Genomic DNA, 18,212 nt, shown 5'->3' with positions numbered 1-18,212 from the left:
AACCTTTTCCGAGGATATCCCACCTTCTATGGATATATGCGTGGTTGTCAACCTTATCTTCTAACACTTTCTAGCTTGTTATACAAGCTTCCTTGAGGCCTTTATATTCAAGCTCTCTCATTGTATTTCATAACTCATTTTCAAGGCATATTGTATAGAAATACATTTCTCTTTGTTTGCAATTTCTTCTCTCTCGATCTGTTTAGTGTTTTTCCAAGCTTCACCTCTTCCTTCTTTGGTTTCCCTTTGATAGGTTATTTGCATGTAGGTGATCTTGGTGAGCTATGAAGTTGGCTTTCATCAACTTCTACATGGTATTAGAACCTCCCTACTACTTCTTGGCAGAAAGATTTTTGAAGTTATGATTTAGAGGCACAAACCCTATTTTTTTGTGATTTTTTCTTCAATCCAAGGGAACAACATTTTTTTGGAGCACTTTGGGCCTAAACAGATGTTGCCATTGACTTTAGAAGGCCCATTATAGTTAGGATCCATATAAAATTTGTCCAATTTTCTGATAGCAGCTTCGAGAGGAAAATTTGTTTTGCCTAGGCCTGTTGTATGGACCATTCAGATGATTTTGTTAAAAAAAAAATGCACTGTTGCCGAGTGGCCACCACCACACCATCATAGAGTTGCTATTGCATAGCCAATACATAACCTAGGAGCCACTGAAGCCAGCTGCACCACCCAGCGAAACTGCACCTCGGCCACTACCCATGTGCTTCCCACCTACCACTAGTGGCTTACAACTCCTCCAGCCACTGCCACCAGCAAAAACCACCATTATAGCAACTACAACCAATGGTAGCAGCCACTCCATAGCCCCACCTACACCTACAACTGCATGGCCTTTCATGGAAGTTTTTAGTGCCACTTGGACTAGTCTCTTGGTGATATGTGGCACAAGTACCACGTTGGCATATGCCATGTGGCCCTTGAAATGTCACTTGACCCAATTAGAATTTTCCACATGGCATTACCACATGGCACACCATGTGGCTCCTTTTTCTTTGTAATGGCCATGTACCTATCAATTTTAAGCTAGTTGTTTATGGATGCCAACCTGACATCACCCTACATTAGCACCTCTGCAGGCTCTTCAGGGTTCTTTCTGACACACTTGTGGTTTTTTGGCCATATCTTGAGCTTACAGAGGTATTTTTCCAATTTGAAAGAAGTGCTGAAAAGCTATTTCTGAGATGGAGACATTTTTGTAGGTATTTTTAGGTTTTGATGTAGTTTTATTACTCATTTTTGTAGTTGAAGTCTAAAGTTCTATTTTTTACTCTAGCAAGCATATCTTTTGTATTCCATCTCTATGTTTTGAAAATGTTATATTTTTGGAAAGAAGATTTTGTCATCTTTTCAAAAATGTTGTCATTTCCTTCAAATTTTGCCCCATGCCCTTTCTATTATGTTTTTGACTTTTTTACTCTATGGTGGATATCTTGGGTGTTCCAGGTCCAAGGATCATTTTCATGGCATGGGATCTTTTGTTTTGGGCTATACTATCTTTTCTATCAACCTTTTTCCCTTTCTAATCATTATTTATATCATTTGTAAGCATCTCTACACAAACATGCTAAGATAAAGAGCCACTCTTGCATTTCGAGTTCATGAACATTATTTTCAAATAGTTGTACTAGTACTATTTTATAAAGCACCATGGGGGGGATAGTTTTTTGCCATTTTTGTTCCCTCCTCATTTTTGTCCCATGCAATGTTGGTGTGACCATGCCTTTATAGGTGTTTGTACCTTTTCAACTCTCTCGTCGTTCTTGGTTCTTTCTATACAGAATTTTGGCCCACCTTTTTCAATTGCCTATCATCTCACCCTGTCTACATTAAGGGTGGGTTATTTTTTTATTCTAATGCTTACTTGGTTCAATGGTTTGATAGTGTGAGCTATGTATTTAGTAGTTGATCCTATATACTAGGTGATTTCAATGGATAGCTACCTATGCATTTCAGTGAGATGGATCATCTACCATATAGACACACTTAGTTCATGCCTTCTTCTTCCATGGAGGTTCCTCAGATTAATGGTTTCTTTTTTATGTTATAATTTTCAGCTTCTTCATGCTTCAGTTATGCTCTTCATGATCACTTTTTGTTCTTATTTTATAGGACATTCCTCTAGCTAGAGGCTTCTTCATTCCTTTACTAGGGTTTCTAACCTCTTTTTGGGAGAGGCCTTATCTCATGAGGTTTTCTCTCTTCTCCATTTTTAGAGGCTACATTTCTTTGCATTGTACATGGTCACCTAACATGGCCTTGTTGCCAGGACCCATTCTGCATTTCATCTTAAGTTTTGTGAGCTTAAGGCATTCCCCTAAGTTGTACTTAAGGGGGGGTGTTAGAGTAAATAATTATTTATTCTTTTACTTAGGTTAATGCATCTAGTTAATAGTTGTAGCTAATGAGTTGTTGACAACATGAGAGCTTGTTCCTATTTAAAGTCATACTTATGCTCTCACCTTGTTCAAGGATATCCCACCTTTTGTGGACATATGCTTAGTTGTCAACCTTATCTTCTAGTACTTTCTAGCTTGTTCTACAAGCTTCCTTGAGGCCTTTATATTTGGCCTCTCTCATTGTATTTCATATCTCATTTTCAATTGCAATACATTTTTCTTGTTTGGTTTCCCTTTGACAGGTTATTTGCGTGTAGGTGATCTTGGTGAGCTATGAAGTTGGATTTCATCAACTTCTACAATTTTTTTACTGATTGTTTTTATGAATGTGAGTTATTGCTTCCACTATATTATCTCTTGTTATTATAATCTTTAAAAAAATTGTTGGGAAAACTTAGTGAAAGTTTAGGTTAATTTATTTTGGGTTCTCTGGTGGGGCATTACATTTACAACTAACATTAATTATTATATTTGCATAAAAGTTGAAGATAAGTTAATAACAATGTACATAAAAATAGTAAAAAATATTTTCCTTGAAAAGTTCATACCATAGGTATTTGAGGTTGTTCCCAACTAGTGGATGGATCAAGACCTAGAAATTCATCTATGTAACGGATGACAATCCCTACAAAATCAAATAAAAAGAATACATGAGAAAGCATTATTAAATTTGAGTTCCAATGTACTTTATTTAAAGTGTAATTCAAAGTGCATACCATATGAGAGATGTCAACATCTGAAGGTTTCAAATAAAGATTGCACTATCTCTTAGGAAGAATAATACCATACATCCTCTATTAATTGCAAATCAACACACATTAATATGGTTAATACAATTATGCATATATGTAGAAAGTAAATAATTATGTACTTTATTAATTTTATTTAAATTTTTACCTACTTCTATTGACTATCTTCCTCCCAACAAAGAAGGTCAACAAATGAGGACACATCAATATCATCACTAGCAACACCATGAGTAGCATACACCTCATCATCAAAATCACCACACTTGGCAACATGGGAATCATTTTATGTATTACTGAGCTTGTCCCCAGGCCTATCTTGAGGCATATGTCCACTGACCCCTTGAAATGGTTATATATCAAAATAATTGAGTTTTAAACCCAATTCAAGCTCTACCTATAATTTTCAAAGAAAGTGGATGTGCACCTCATAATTAGTGTGTGGTGGATAGTCAAACACCATCCACAACTGCTCCCAAAATTGATCTAATATGCGGGGGTGCGTGCACCATCTAATAGATATACAAGGATTCTTCTCATTTATCTCATCACATGTCTTTGGCTTCGCATAATATCATTGTAAATGTGCTTTATTTATTTTCAGCTGATGGACCTATCTATACGAAAGGTTGTTAGAATAGAAGGCATGCATGTTTTGTGTCCATGCTCTAAAGCTATCTATGTTAAAGTCTAAGTGCTCTATAGACTATACAATGCCTTGCATGTTATCTACAAAGTGAAGTAGGTGAGGGTGGGATGGGTTTCATGCCTAATAATATGTATGTCTTGCATGAGGTCGTGAAGGTTGGGCATTATGCTCTCAAGAAACTCCTCTAGGGTAGGTGGTGGAGGACGACTAGGTCAATTTTAAACCTAATTCAAACTCTACCTATAATTTCCAAAGAAAGTACATGTGCAGCTCATGATTAGTGTGTGGTGGATGGTCAAATAGCATCCACAACTACTCCCAAAAGTGATCTAATATGCGGGGATGTGTACACCATCTAATAGGTATATAGGGCTTCTTCTCACTTATCTCATCACCCATCTTTGGCTTCACATAATATCTTTGTAAATGTCCCTTATTTATTTTTAGCTGATGGACATATCTATATGACATAATGTCAGAATAGAAGGCATGCATGTTTTGCGTCCATGCTCTAAAGCTATCTATGTTACAATCTAAGTGCCCTATAGATTGTACAATGCCTTGCATGCTATCTACAAGGTGAAGTAGGTGAGGGTGAGATGGGTCTCATGCCTAATAGTATGTATGTCTAACATGAGGTCGTGAAGGTTGGGCCTTATGCTCTTAGGAAACTTCTCTAGGGTAAGTGGTGGAGGAGGACTAGGTGGATTTTAAACCCAATTAAAACTCTACCTATAATTTCAAAAGAAAGTTCATGTGCACCTCATGATTAGTGTGTGGTGGATGGTCAAATACCATCCACAACCACTACCAAAAGTGATCCGATATGTGGGGATGTGTGCACCATCTAATAGACATGCAGGGCTTCTTCTCACTTATCTCATCACCCATCTTTGGCTTCACATAATATCTTTCTAAATGTCCCTTATTTGTTTTCAGCTGATGGACCTATCTATATGACATGCTGTCAGAAAAGGCATCTATGTTTTGTGTCCATGCTCTAAAGCTATCTATGTCATAGTCTAAGTTCTCTATAGACTATACAATGCCTTGCATGCTATCTATAAGGTGAAGTAGGTGAGGGTGGGATCGGTCTCATGCCTAATTGTATGTATGCCTCACATGAGGTTGTGAAGGTTGGGCCTTATGCTCTCAAGAAACTCCTCTAGGGTAGGTGGTGGAGAAGGACTAGGTGGTCCTGGAGGTGGGAATGGAGGTGGGGATGGAGATGGAGGGGTAGGGTGGGGTTGAGGGTGGTTCCATGAAATATAATTTGTATATGTATAAAACAACATAAAAATATTCACAAAATTACTATTTAACTAAAATAAATATAAAATATCAATATAAATAAATCTTTAAAATTGTATGTTTACATCTAATACATATTTAACTACTTGAGTATATCAAAAAGATGAGGACAAAATATTCATGCTAATGATTTAATATATTAGGATCAAAGAAAAATTGAATTATAAACATACATAACTATAATTTTTATTATATTATGATTATGATCAGACTTTTGGTTCTAAACTGTTAGGGTTTATATATTACATTTTAATGTTTTTGTGTTCATATAATTTATATATTTATATTATGTTTATGATTTGAGTTAGCAGTATAGTTAGTGTTATGATGGTGCTTAGACTTTAGGGTTCTAAAGTGTTTACATTTACAAAATTAGGTTTTACTAGACTGAGCATTGATATATGTTGGTTAAGATTTAGGATTTAACTTTTTGGATTAAAAAATTAAGGTTACAATCTAGCATTTAGGATTTAAGGGTTAAGCATTAAAAAAATTAAGGGTGGGTGCATGGAATATATATATATATATATATATATATATATGTACGTATATATGTATGCATATATATATGTATATATATTATATATGTATATATACATATACATATATATACATATACATGTATATGTATATATACATATATATACATATATACATATACATGTATATGTATATATGTATATATATGTATATATATATACATATATATACATATATACATATACATGTATATGTATATATACATATACATGTATATGTATATATACATATATATGTATATGTATATATATATATAATATATATATAGACATATATATATACATATACATACATATATATATATATATATACATATACATATATATATAATCTAAGGGTGGATCCATGGGATATAATCTGTATATATATATATATATATGTATATATATACATATATATATGTATATATCTATATATACATATATATATTTATATATCTATATATATATATGTATGTATACATATATGTATATATGTATATATATAGATATATATATATATATATATATATGTATATATAGATGTATATATCTATATATATACATATATACATATATATATATATATATATACATATATACATATATATATATATATATATATATAGATATATAAACTATATAAAAAAATTAACAATACTGCTTTTTAACTAAAATAAATGTAAAATATCAATATAAAGACATCTTTAAAACAACATATTTACATCTAATACATATTTAACTACTTGAGTATATCAAAATGAGGAGGAAATATTGATGCCAATGATTTAATATATTAGAGTTAAAGAAACGTTGAATCATAACCATACATAACTGTCAAGTGTAGGTTTAAGTAAATTCTAACACTTAACTTTGGTTAGTGTTTAATATGCACAACATAAAATTAAATTGCAATTATTGGGTAATAACACAAACTTGGATCGCAATTTCGTGAAAGTCAATTTCATGGAATGAGACCTTTCTAGAAAGGAGTTCCCAATTTTAACAAATCAGGTACTGGTTATGGTTTGGCCACCTAATCCATAATCAAAAAATTGGCTGCTCAATTTTTTAATATGGATTGGGTTCCCAAAGTGTGTTTTAAAAATTAGGTACTTGATTGCGAAAAAACTACAAAACCCAATTTTTTGGGGTTTTTTAGCCATTTTTATTGTGTGCAAAATAGGAGCCCGATTTAAGCATAGAAATGGGAGCCCATTTTTGGATTTCTACTAACCCCATGTTGCTCTTTTTCGGCATACCAAGTATTTTACTTAGTTTTCTATTATTTTATTTCATTTTTTTCAGTTTTACACTTTATAATTCCATTAGTTTATTATTATTTTTTCACTTTTAATAGGTAAAATTGTAAATTTCCATTGTTAATAGTTTTATCTTTAGATTATTGTATTTTTTCATTTAAATAGTTTCATATATGTTCATTTAAAATTTATTATTTTAGATGTTTTGATGTATTAATAAAAAACCACAATGTTGAATGATTAGATAGATGTAAATTAGATTGTTTAAACATTTAATTACTATTTATTTCAACTAAATAATAATTAATTATAAATTAGTTTGTAAACCATATAACAAAGAAAGTAAAACTAACTATATTCTTAAGTCTAACCTTAACCTAATCATAACTGTATAATAATTTAATCTAAACCCTAAATATAAAACAAAGTATTTAATGTGTAATGCTCTGCCAATGGATCCAAACATAAAACTGAGCATTTAATGATTTTACTTATTGTATTGTACTTTGTTTCATAGATCTAAAAGGAATGATTTAATCTATTTTATAAATGCATATTCTTTCAGCCTTTCATACCTTGTGACATGTACAGTGGATGATTATGCATTCCAAATTAATGCCAAGTGGCATTCAAAACAAATGTATATTATTTGAATGGATTGAACTTATAGTTATTCTTTCATGTGGATGTGTTATTTATTTTACTTAGTATTTTTTAAAAATTAAATGTGACCCAATGTCTTGGGATCTTCAAGGAATGTAATCTGTTATGTTTGCTTATGTATTACTGTATGTTATTGCTTACTTACTAAAACTTTCAATTAGTTCTTTGGATCCCTTAGGTGGGTATTACATAATGTGTTCCCTTACCTTACAACCATAATTTTAACTCTAAACCTTTGATTCATGTAACTCTAATCATAAGCTTAACACTTTAATCCTAACATTAACTAAATCTCTAATTCTAAACAATCATACATAACCATTTATCCTTAACACAACCTTAGGCCTAATTATGCTATTTAAACATGGACAAGCTCTTAAATTCTATTTGTGATTTTCAATAAACTTAATGTTTTAGGGTCCAAATCAAACATAATTTTAAATACCCTACTCCAAATTATTTGGACCATCATATCCATTTATCATTTCATTATTTAGTTAGATAAATTTTACAACAAAATTATCAATAATTTTATGATCGTATCTTTTTTAATAAAACTACACACTAACTATAAACGTATAATTAACCTTGATGTAAAATTCACTCTCACCATAATTCTAAGCCTAACCCTAACATTGATTTAAATTTTAACCAAATTATATAATTAAAATTGAGAATCCTAACGCTAATCACTAATAAAATTAATCCTAATGTTAAACCCTAATTCTAATTGTAACTCCAAATCTTAAACCTAACACTTGATCCCTAGACAGTTAACCATAATAGTAGGTCCATAAAGAAAAGTAATCTTAATCCTACATTTGAAAACATTATTTAATGATTTTAAATTGGGTTGAAGAAATATTAGAATCTTAAATGATAAACTATAAAATAGTACTTAAAGAAAAACTTATTTTATACACTTATAATCTAATTGTATTAATGTGTTGATATTTCTCTTGATAATGATATTTTATGATTTATATTCTTTTAATTTCTCCACATAATATGTAGGACTTAACTTTTCAACATAATTTATGTAAATAATACATTTCAATCAATATGAATTTTATCTTTAGATATGTGTTTGATTCTTTTAGCATGAGGTTTGTTCACATTGGACATGTTTTCTTACTATTTAAAACATTATGACTTAAAATTATATTTAGAATGGTTTTTATACTTAGACATTGGTGTAAATATTTTCATGTCTATGTCTAATTTAAATTTGTATTTTTTTCCTTGAAGCATTATTTGGTCAAGAGTTTTATTTTTTGGGAAATATAACTATTTATTGTCAAAGCTAGAGTGTCATAAATTTGACCAAGAATCCAATCTTCCATAAGAAAGAAAAACACATGGACATTTACACAAAACATAATTGTAATCTAGTAATCAAACATGAAGTTTCCTATAAGTAAACACCACTTTTTCATACACATTCTTGGTTACACAAATCTTCACTAAACATCTAAGGTCACGATCTATGTGAGTCTCCAACTTAGCCTCTTTACTAAATTTTGTACTAGAGAGAGAAACAATATTTTCGTTACATTTGAATACATCCTCATCGTGTTCACTAAAAAGACCTTCTAAAACCATTAATTTTGGGACCACCTTCTTCTATTGTTCATTAATAGCTCCAATAATTTCTTTTAAAAAGGGCACTAAATCTTATGACCATGGACACCTCTATTCAATTGTTGAAACATCACCTAGTTGAGAAGGGAAAAAAATTTCACCTCCTTTTATTTTGTACATATCACTTGATAGTTATTTAACATCTAAACCTCTTGAGAAACCCTTTTGAATAGTTTAATTCATAGAGCACATGCCATTTCCTTTGGTTTACTAAGATCCAATAGGACTACAAAAAATGTGGCAATGATAGTTTTCACATGTATTGTATGTAAATTACTAAGTCATTCCCAAAAATCAACCTTTTAAATCTTATTCTCCAAAATTACCCCTACGAAAAGCATTTTTTATTGTCTTACATGAGTAATCCTAATTAACACATCCATATGATGGCACCTTAAGTGTAGAGTGTCACTACTAGAATGGAAAGGAAAATTAATATTTCTACTTGGCCCATGATATATATAACCTTCATTATGTTACTTGATAATGATTAAATTGGTTTCTAAATTACCATTATTAATTCCCAAGGTACTGATCAACTTAGTGAGCCACTTGGGATTTTTAAACTTTAGCCTTACAAAAATAATAATTCCCTTCTCATGGGGTAAATTTTATATTTTTTTTATAAAGCCATGTTTTCCATAAGAATAAACAAAATGAAATTGTCATTTCCATCTTTACAATACCAATGTATACTGCCCTTCCACTTTTGGATATGGCCACTAAGGGAAATAAAATGTCATTATACTTCCCTCTTCCATTTAGTGGTATCACCATATTAACTCCACTTTTGAGTAATAATATTTATCACCATCTAGATTTCTAAGATGGTATACCATGCTTTCTTTGTCTATGTTGTTTCTTATGACCATTTTTGCAACACTTTTTCTAGGATATTTCAAGTCCCATTACCTTTTGGTATATATAAAAAATGCAAATATCTTTACATTTTATTATTATCTATGTGATTGGTCTTAACCATTTTATAAAACAATAATTATGTGTGATATTATATTACATAGATAGCACTTATAAGGGAATCTCATTCAAGATGCATACACTTAGCATTAACAAAAATCTTGCATTTTAACCCAAAAAGAGTAGCCCCAATCATAATGCTAATCCTAAATCTTATATTTTGTGCCTCAATAATAATGCTATTTACTCTACCCTAATTATAAATGGATAACCCTAAATCCTAACCCAAACCACAATCTTATTTATATGTTCAATCCTAATTTTTTTAATATTTGACCTTAATTATACAAATTTGCTAAGGCATAATCATAAACATATTTATATAAGATATGTTTAGAATTCACATTAAGTTGATTTATTGATATAGTTTTTTGGAGTATTATTTTATGATTAGGCCTAAATTTGGTATAATGTTCAATTATCCTTAATATTAAAGTTTACTTAAGTGTTTAACTTTATTTATTTAATTGATATGGTTCTAAATATCTGTGCATTTATATAATTGATATTTTAGATTTATTTTATTAAATAGTAATTCTGTGAGTTTTTATGCTATTTAAACATATATGAAGATTATATTTGATGGATCCACCCCCACCCCCTCCCTCTCCCCCACCCCCACCTATGCTCCATCCATCTCCACCTCTACCTCCACCCCAACCTCCACAACCACCTAATCCTCCTCTAAAACCTACTATAGAGGATCTAAGGGAGACCATGAGGTGCAACCTTCATGATCTCATGTGTGATATTGAGACCATTAAGCACAAGGCCCACCCTGCTCTTACCTACTTCACCTTGTAGATAGTATGCAAGGTATTGTTCACTCTATAGAGCCTTTGGATTGTGATATTGATAGCTTTAGATTATGGAGGAAAAATATGTGTGTATTTTATGTTGATAGCCTATCCTATAGAGAGGTCCATAAGCTCAAAATAAATAAATGACATTTTACAAGATATTTTGTAAACCCTAAGAAGGGTCTTAAGATTAGCAAGAAGAACCCTCACATTTAAATTAGATGTTGCATGCATTTGTGTATATTAGGACACTTTTGGGAGTGATGGTGGATGGTATTTGACCATCTACCACACATAAATCAAGAGGTGCCCATGTACTTCCTTAGGAAGCTATGGGCTGAATTTGAATTGGGTTTGAAGCCAAATTATTTTATATTAGATAATCTCATAGGGTTGGTGGAGAGATGCCTCAAGATAGGCCTGGGGCAAAGATGAGTGATAATACAAGGAATTGCATATGGCATCAACCTTTTGTACATCTTCTCCCACCAATTGTCCCAATGTGACATCATCATCAAGTAGTGTCATCTTCTCTTACTTTATTGAGTTCCCTTTTGGGAAATTTAGTAGAGTAGTGGATGCAAGTAAGAGATATTCATCCACTTTGACACATTTGTACTAGTTGTGGAGATATATGCAGAGGCCCCTAGAGTAAATTTGATGTGCCACATGATGACCATTATGTTAAGGGTGTTGATTTTGATGATGATGCATACACTACCCATGGTGGTGGTAGTGATGATATTGATGTGTCATCATTTGTTGACCTTCTACAGGGAGAGCTTAGTGATAGTCAAGAGCAATAGATAAAATTTTAATTAGAATTTAAATAAAGTACATAATTATTTACTTTCTACATAGATATGTAATTGTATTAACCATATTAATGTATGTTGATTTTGAAATAACAGAGGATGGATGATACTATTCCTCTTAGGAGGTAGTATAGTCTTTTTTCGAGACCTACAGATGTTAGCATCCCTTATATTGTATGCACTTTGAATTAAAATATAAATAATCTACATTTGAACTCAAATTTAATAACGTGTGCTCATATGTTCTTTTTATCTAATTTTTTAGGGATTATCGACTATTATATAGTCTGATGTTAGTATAGGTCTTAATCCGTTGACCACTGAGGCACAACCTCAAATACCTATGGTATGAACTTTTGACTCAAGACAAATAATTTGTATTATTTTTATGAATGTACATTTTTATTAACTTATAATCTTCAACTTTGATTCATGTATAATTTTATGTGTTTTGGTTTTACAAACAAGAGATGGATCATACTTATCCATATAGACCTTAGTATAATTTATTTTTGACTCCATCTTTTGACTATGTGAGACATGCTGATGATCATCATGGTAGCATATCTTTAGACACATTTGTGACATTGGCTACTACTTAGGTATGATATATACATGTTTTTATAGTTTATAAAAAATGTAATGTAAGTTATGTACTTTTTAGTTTTGATACTATGTAATTCATGTATATATAATTTTGACTCAACATTTATGTATCCATGATTTTAGGGCTATGTCGCCATGAGTGTTGCTAAAAGTATGGGACTAAATGAGATGGAGGTACCTACATAATCATTTGAGTTGATTATTGTGATTGATGTACATACATAGTTTATTATGCTCTTTACCAAATTTTAAAAATTTAGGTATTGTAAATTATAGGACCTTGCCACTACTGCATTTGGTAGCTTTCATAGTGTACCGCCTCCCATTACAGAGGCATGCCCATCTCATGTGGTATTATTTTTATTATGTAATAAATATTTAATTTATTTCCAAGCTAGATTTTGAAACCTATTTCAGTTATGTATGTACATGATGAGACACCTCATGTTACACAGGATGATCCACCTACCTCATGGGGTGTCCCATGTGATGAGATAGCTCATGTTACATAGGATGATCCATTTGAGTCCTCTTCACGTGTACTAAAGAGGACTATAGATCAGATAGATTAAGTATTTTTCGCACCTTTAGATTGATTTTTATGATACATATTGTTTATTTTGATACACTTTGTATTAGGAAAGTTAACTATATTATATGTATTTTTTGACTTCATAGATCATGTTATGATATGTTAGACCATGTACTATTTTTTTACAACTTCTTATTATGCTAGTGTATGTAGTATAGATTATTATGTTATCATGTTGTAAGTATGAACCCTTTTCTTTATTGCAACATATTTTATTCATGTTATGACACATTTTGTAAGTATATGGTACATGAATAATAATTTTAATAATTTTAATTATTTATATACAAACATTAACTTAAACATGTTTGAATGTATAAGTAATGGAAATAAATACGAGGTCATTACTTGAATTGACAATTAATTTATAATATCAAGTGCATACCTTTAACTTTGGAATAGAAGTAAACTCCTATTTTCAAATATTTACAACATTTTTCACAATATATGTAAGACCATGTCAATGAAATAAATAGAAGTGAACTCAAAATATAAAATTGGTTTAGCACATTTCTTCAAACGAGGTCCTGCAAAATAAAATTGTAAAACAAAAACACATGTTAATAAAGGAATAAATTAATATGAGCTTTTTGAACTATGTAAATATGTTTAATTTGTATGTACTCAATATGTGTAATTACACAAGATGTTGATGTTCGATCCACCTTAACATTTAAATTTTCATAAATTGTAATTGAGACTTGAATAAGAGGTATATATAAGTTTTCTAATTTTCTATTGATAATGCATACATACATGTAATTAAGTATATAAGTACATATATAAAAATAGCACAATAAAGAAAAAACTTACATGTGTTTGATTTAAATGTAGTCATTCCACTATACTATTTGCATCCTCTCTCTTTTGCAATGCATCTATGATTGTCTTGTGCTTGTCCATTGAAATTGTTCATAATACCTAAATGGCAAGTCTCCCATTGTATCTTTCTAATTTGATATTTGTTGCCACAACTAAATGAGAATAGTGCAAAATCTTCTTTTTGGATAGGTAGCCTTGAAATGCTAGTAAACCATTTCTTCTTGTCTCTCTTTTAAATTATCATAAAAAACCTTGAAACAATATTGGAAAAAATTAGATGAATGAAGTTTATTATCACTCATACAGAAATCGCAGTCTCTCAAAATTTTTTGATCCTCCTCTATACTATGAGGTGCATGCCTATAAACTATATGAACATAAATTATTACTTTTACTAAATTGTAATATTGTGGTTGTACATCATCTTGCAGTGCAAGTGTGTAGTTCTTTGCAAAGTCAACAACTAAAAGTATAGTACCAATTGGAAATGTATTCTTACATATGTGAAATTTTTTATCAATCCATCTAGCATATTGAGAGTGTTTAACATATTTTTGTATGATCACACTCTTAAACTCATCCAGAAATGCATGACAACTAACTTTATCTATAACTAGACCACACATTTTTCCAATCTTCCCATCCTTCAATGGATATTCAATAGTTTTGAATCTTTTACATCAACTAATTATTGTTTAAAGAATTTTCATCCAAACATTCATCTAATAAAGAAAGATTGCAACACATATCACACGTACTGGAAAGACATGCATTGAAAAGAAAGTATTGATCATTAGGTAGCATATAAAAAAAACATGATATGAAATCCTTTATAGTTTGAGGTGGTATTTTTATACCACATTCCTACAACATTTCTTTACTATGCATGGTACCATGTATAGATCAAAATACATCATAATGGTAATGAAATTGAACATGAGTTTTACAGCTACATGTTATTATTTCTTTATTAATCCTTACATACCATGGTTTACACTTTTCAAATGATCTTTGACTAATGGTAGTAGTTAACACCCTACCATCTACAAACTTTCTAAACAATTTAGTTTGAATCATGTCCTAAAGGTGTTTAGGATGTGGATCACTTATTTTTGAGCCAACTCTCAATTTAAGAACATCTCTTAAATTATGTGATACTCTTGTATTATCATGCCAAAAAAATTCAACCCAGCTTTCAACTTCACTATTAAGTTTCATATCACATCTCAGGACTCTACCACTACGAGTCCACAAAATATTTGTTGGATCACATTCAAAGTTAACTCTTCTCTTTATAGCTCTTTCTAAAGTCTTATGATTCACATTAAGACATCCACTTATGTTACTAATCAATCTTTTTCTAGTTGTTGATTTGTCAAATACATTTATTGTTATTACTCATCGTGTTGCATTCTTATCTTTAGAGAGACTTCTCTTTCTGATAACATCAAAAGCACTAACAATAATGGATACAACTTGTTTTAAAGACTCATTTTTATTCTTGGCTTTTGCATACATTCCTAACCTTTTCAATACTTTTCACATTTTAGACAGTTAATTAGTTGCAACATCACCTAACATTGAAACCCAAATTTCTTATTATAAAAAAAATGTCAATATAATCTATTAGCATGTGTCCTAATTTGTCTCCATAAAACCAATACCTCAAGATTATCTAGTACATCATTAGGAAAATGAAAATTATGTTCAGGCACTTTAGTATCATTCTAACATGTTTTTTTAGTAATTGGTGTCTCTATGTCTACATTCATACAATTGTTATTTTCAATTGGCATTTTCTTTTCACAATTATTTGGAATCCTAATCTCATTTTCATTTTTTCTTGGTATTTATTTTGGTGCATGCATTTCCATTGGAGTTTTTTGTGCATGACTATTTGGCAATCTATTCTCATGAAGAAAATTTAAATCATTTAAATGGTAACCTACTTCTAAAAAATACCAATTTCATCAGGAGAAAAAATTTGAGAGTTTGGGGAAACACCTGTATTGAATGTTTGATTAGAATGTGCAATTAAATCTCTTTGTATTGGGTTCTCTTCTTTAGCCTCTTCATCCATCATGGTATCCTCAATGTCTTTTTGCATTGAAACATTGCTCAACTCTCTAATTCTTTTTCTTCTCTCTTGTTGATATTGTGCTTCATTCTCTTTATTTGTTGCAATCTCCTCATTTTTCATAACTTTTATTTTCTTCTTTCTTCATTGTTTTGATCCCATGTTTGAACTAGTTTTGAATTCAAATCAATAGCTTACAAATTGTAGAAGTAGACAAGAAAATAGAATAACTATGATAAAAAAATTCTATTTTAGATCAAAACTGTCATTTAATCATTGCAGTCATTGAAAATTGGTCTGTGGGGCATTTTTTGGGGCACAACAAGTAGATTAGAATCAAGTACCTAATTGTTTAAAAATTGGGTACCCAATTTTTAAATAATTAGGTACCTGATTATAAATCAAGCACTTGATTTTTAAACAATTAGGTACCCGATTGTTTAAGAATCATGTGTCCATTTTGGTTAATGGCTAAATCTGAATTAGGTACCCAGCCTGATTCTAGTGACATGGGCAGGGATTTGGCATGGGCATAAATTTGCATGGGGTATTACCTTGGGGAAAGGCATGGCATAGGCTTGGTCCCACCAAGCCTATGACTTTATGAACCAATTTTTTTACTAAGTCATTTAATCAACAATTCTAGGGATTGTCATAATTTTTATATGGTCATCCCCATTAACTTTTTTGATAAAACAAAAACCCATTATAGGTCTTACTTTTCTTATTTCAAAAATGTAAATTTTATAGTGTTATGAGTTCATTTTCTATTTCTCTATTATTTATTAATAAAAAGTATCTCTTAAACATTAAATAGTGACATTCACTAAAACTTTGATAACCTTTTAAATTTTTCATATTTTGTAAATTAATTTGCATGTCATCAATCCTCAAACAATTCTTTTAAAGTTTTTAAATAATAATAATAATAATTTTTATAAAATTATGGCATCTATACACTAAATATTTCAGAAATTAGCTTACTCATTAATTAAAAATGAATAATAAAAATATTCATTAAAAAATTCAAGAAAAATATTCTCATCACTCTTTGGTGTGTCAAGTGATGCACAATTACGGACCTGTTCATCGCAGCATCCTGATGATGTGGCCAAGTGTGCAATGTTTGTATTAAAGATGTATGGAAGATGTACCTAATTTATAAAGAGTAGTTTAGAGACAAAGTATTGAGAAAGTAGTTTCTAATTTTTTTATCACATGTGTGAATTTTTGTATGGATTGTCAGCCAACAATGCTATTATATTTTCAATTAATTAATTATCTTGTTATAATTGATTGGGAAAGACTCTAGGCCAACTCAAAGAATTATTATAAAGATATGGTATAAAAGGAAGAATATTTCCTTGTTTGTAATATGTATTCAAGTATTGTGGTCATTGTTGAAGTGTGAAGTGTGAAAAGGAGTAGAGTGCTTATTGTATGTGAGTAAGCGATACAAGGGATTATTGGATGAGATATTTTTTGATCTGGTTACAAGATCAAAAGGAGAAGAAGTTCAATTGATAAGACAAAGAAAGAGGAAGGAACAGTTAGTACCATTCTATTATTCTACAAGGAATAATACATAGATCATTTGGATAGTGGGTTCATTGGTCTTTCCCTTGAAGCTATTTGGACAGTGGCTCAATCTATCTTCTACAACTTCTAACAAGGTTGGGACAACTCGTAACAGGGTTGGCACAACTCCTAATAGGGTTGGAATCTCCTAAAAAAGATTCAAAGTCTCTTAACAAAGACTCATATGTATTTAATGTATTCATAGAATCCTAATAGGGTCTTTCCTCTAACAAAAAATATTTATATTAGTACATCATCTTCTGTGTACCATCCCCATCGAGGTTTTCCCTTTGATCAAAAGTTTCCCTAGTTAACATATCTGGTGTTATTGTATATGAGTATCTTGTTTTGATTTTAGTTTATATTAGTCATATAGTTAAGTTTGTTTAAGGTTGATAATTGTAATATTAGTTGGATAACTAATTCATCCCCCCCCCCCCCCCCCCCAGTTATACCAATGGACTATATATTTTAACAATTGGTATCTGAGCATTAGGTCCTTGAAGGATAAGTTTAATAGATTTGGGAGATCAATGGTGAATCTTTTTAAAAAGGATAGTCCTAGATTTGATTAGGCCATCTATGATAGTTGGAAGGAGAAGATGAAGACTCGTCTATTGTTCATGGGTCTAGGATATTGGATCTTGACAAAGGGAAAGAAGACAATCATTGAAGAAGAAAATCTTGAAGGATGTAGTGAAGAAGAGAGAGATTTATTCATGTGTAACATGAGAGCA

Source organism: Cupressus sempervirens, chromosome 3, assembly GCF_028749045.1.
Source record: "Cupressus sempervirens isolate cs-2001-9-10 chromosome 3, ASM2874904v1, whole genome shotgun sequence".
Taxonomy (NCBI): Eukaryota; Viridiplantae; Streptophyta; class Pinopsida; order Cupressales; family Cupressaceae; genus Cupressus; species Cupressus sempervirens.
The sequence above is the reverse complement of the archived record's forward strand: the minus strand, read 5'-3'. Positions refer to the sequence as shown.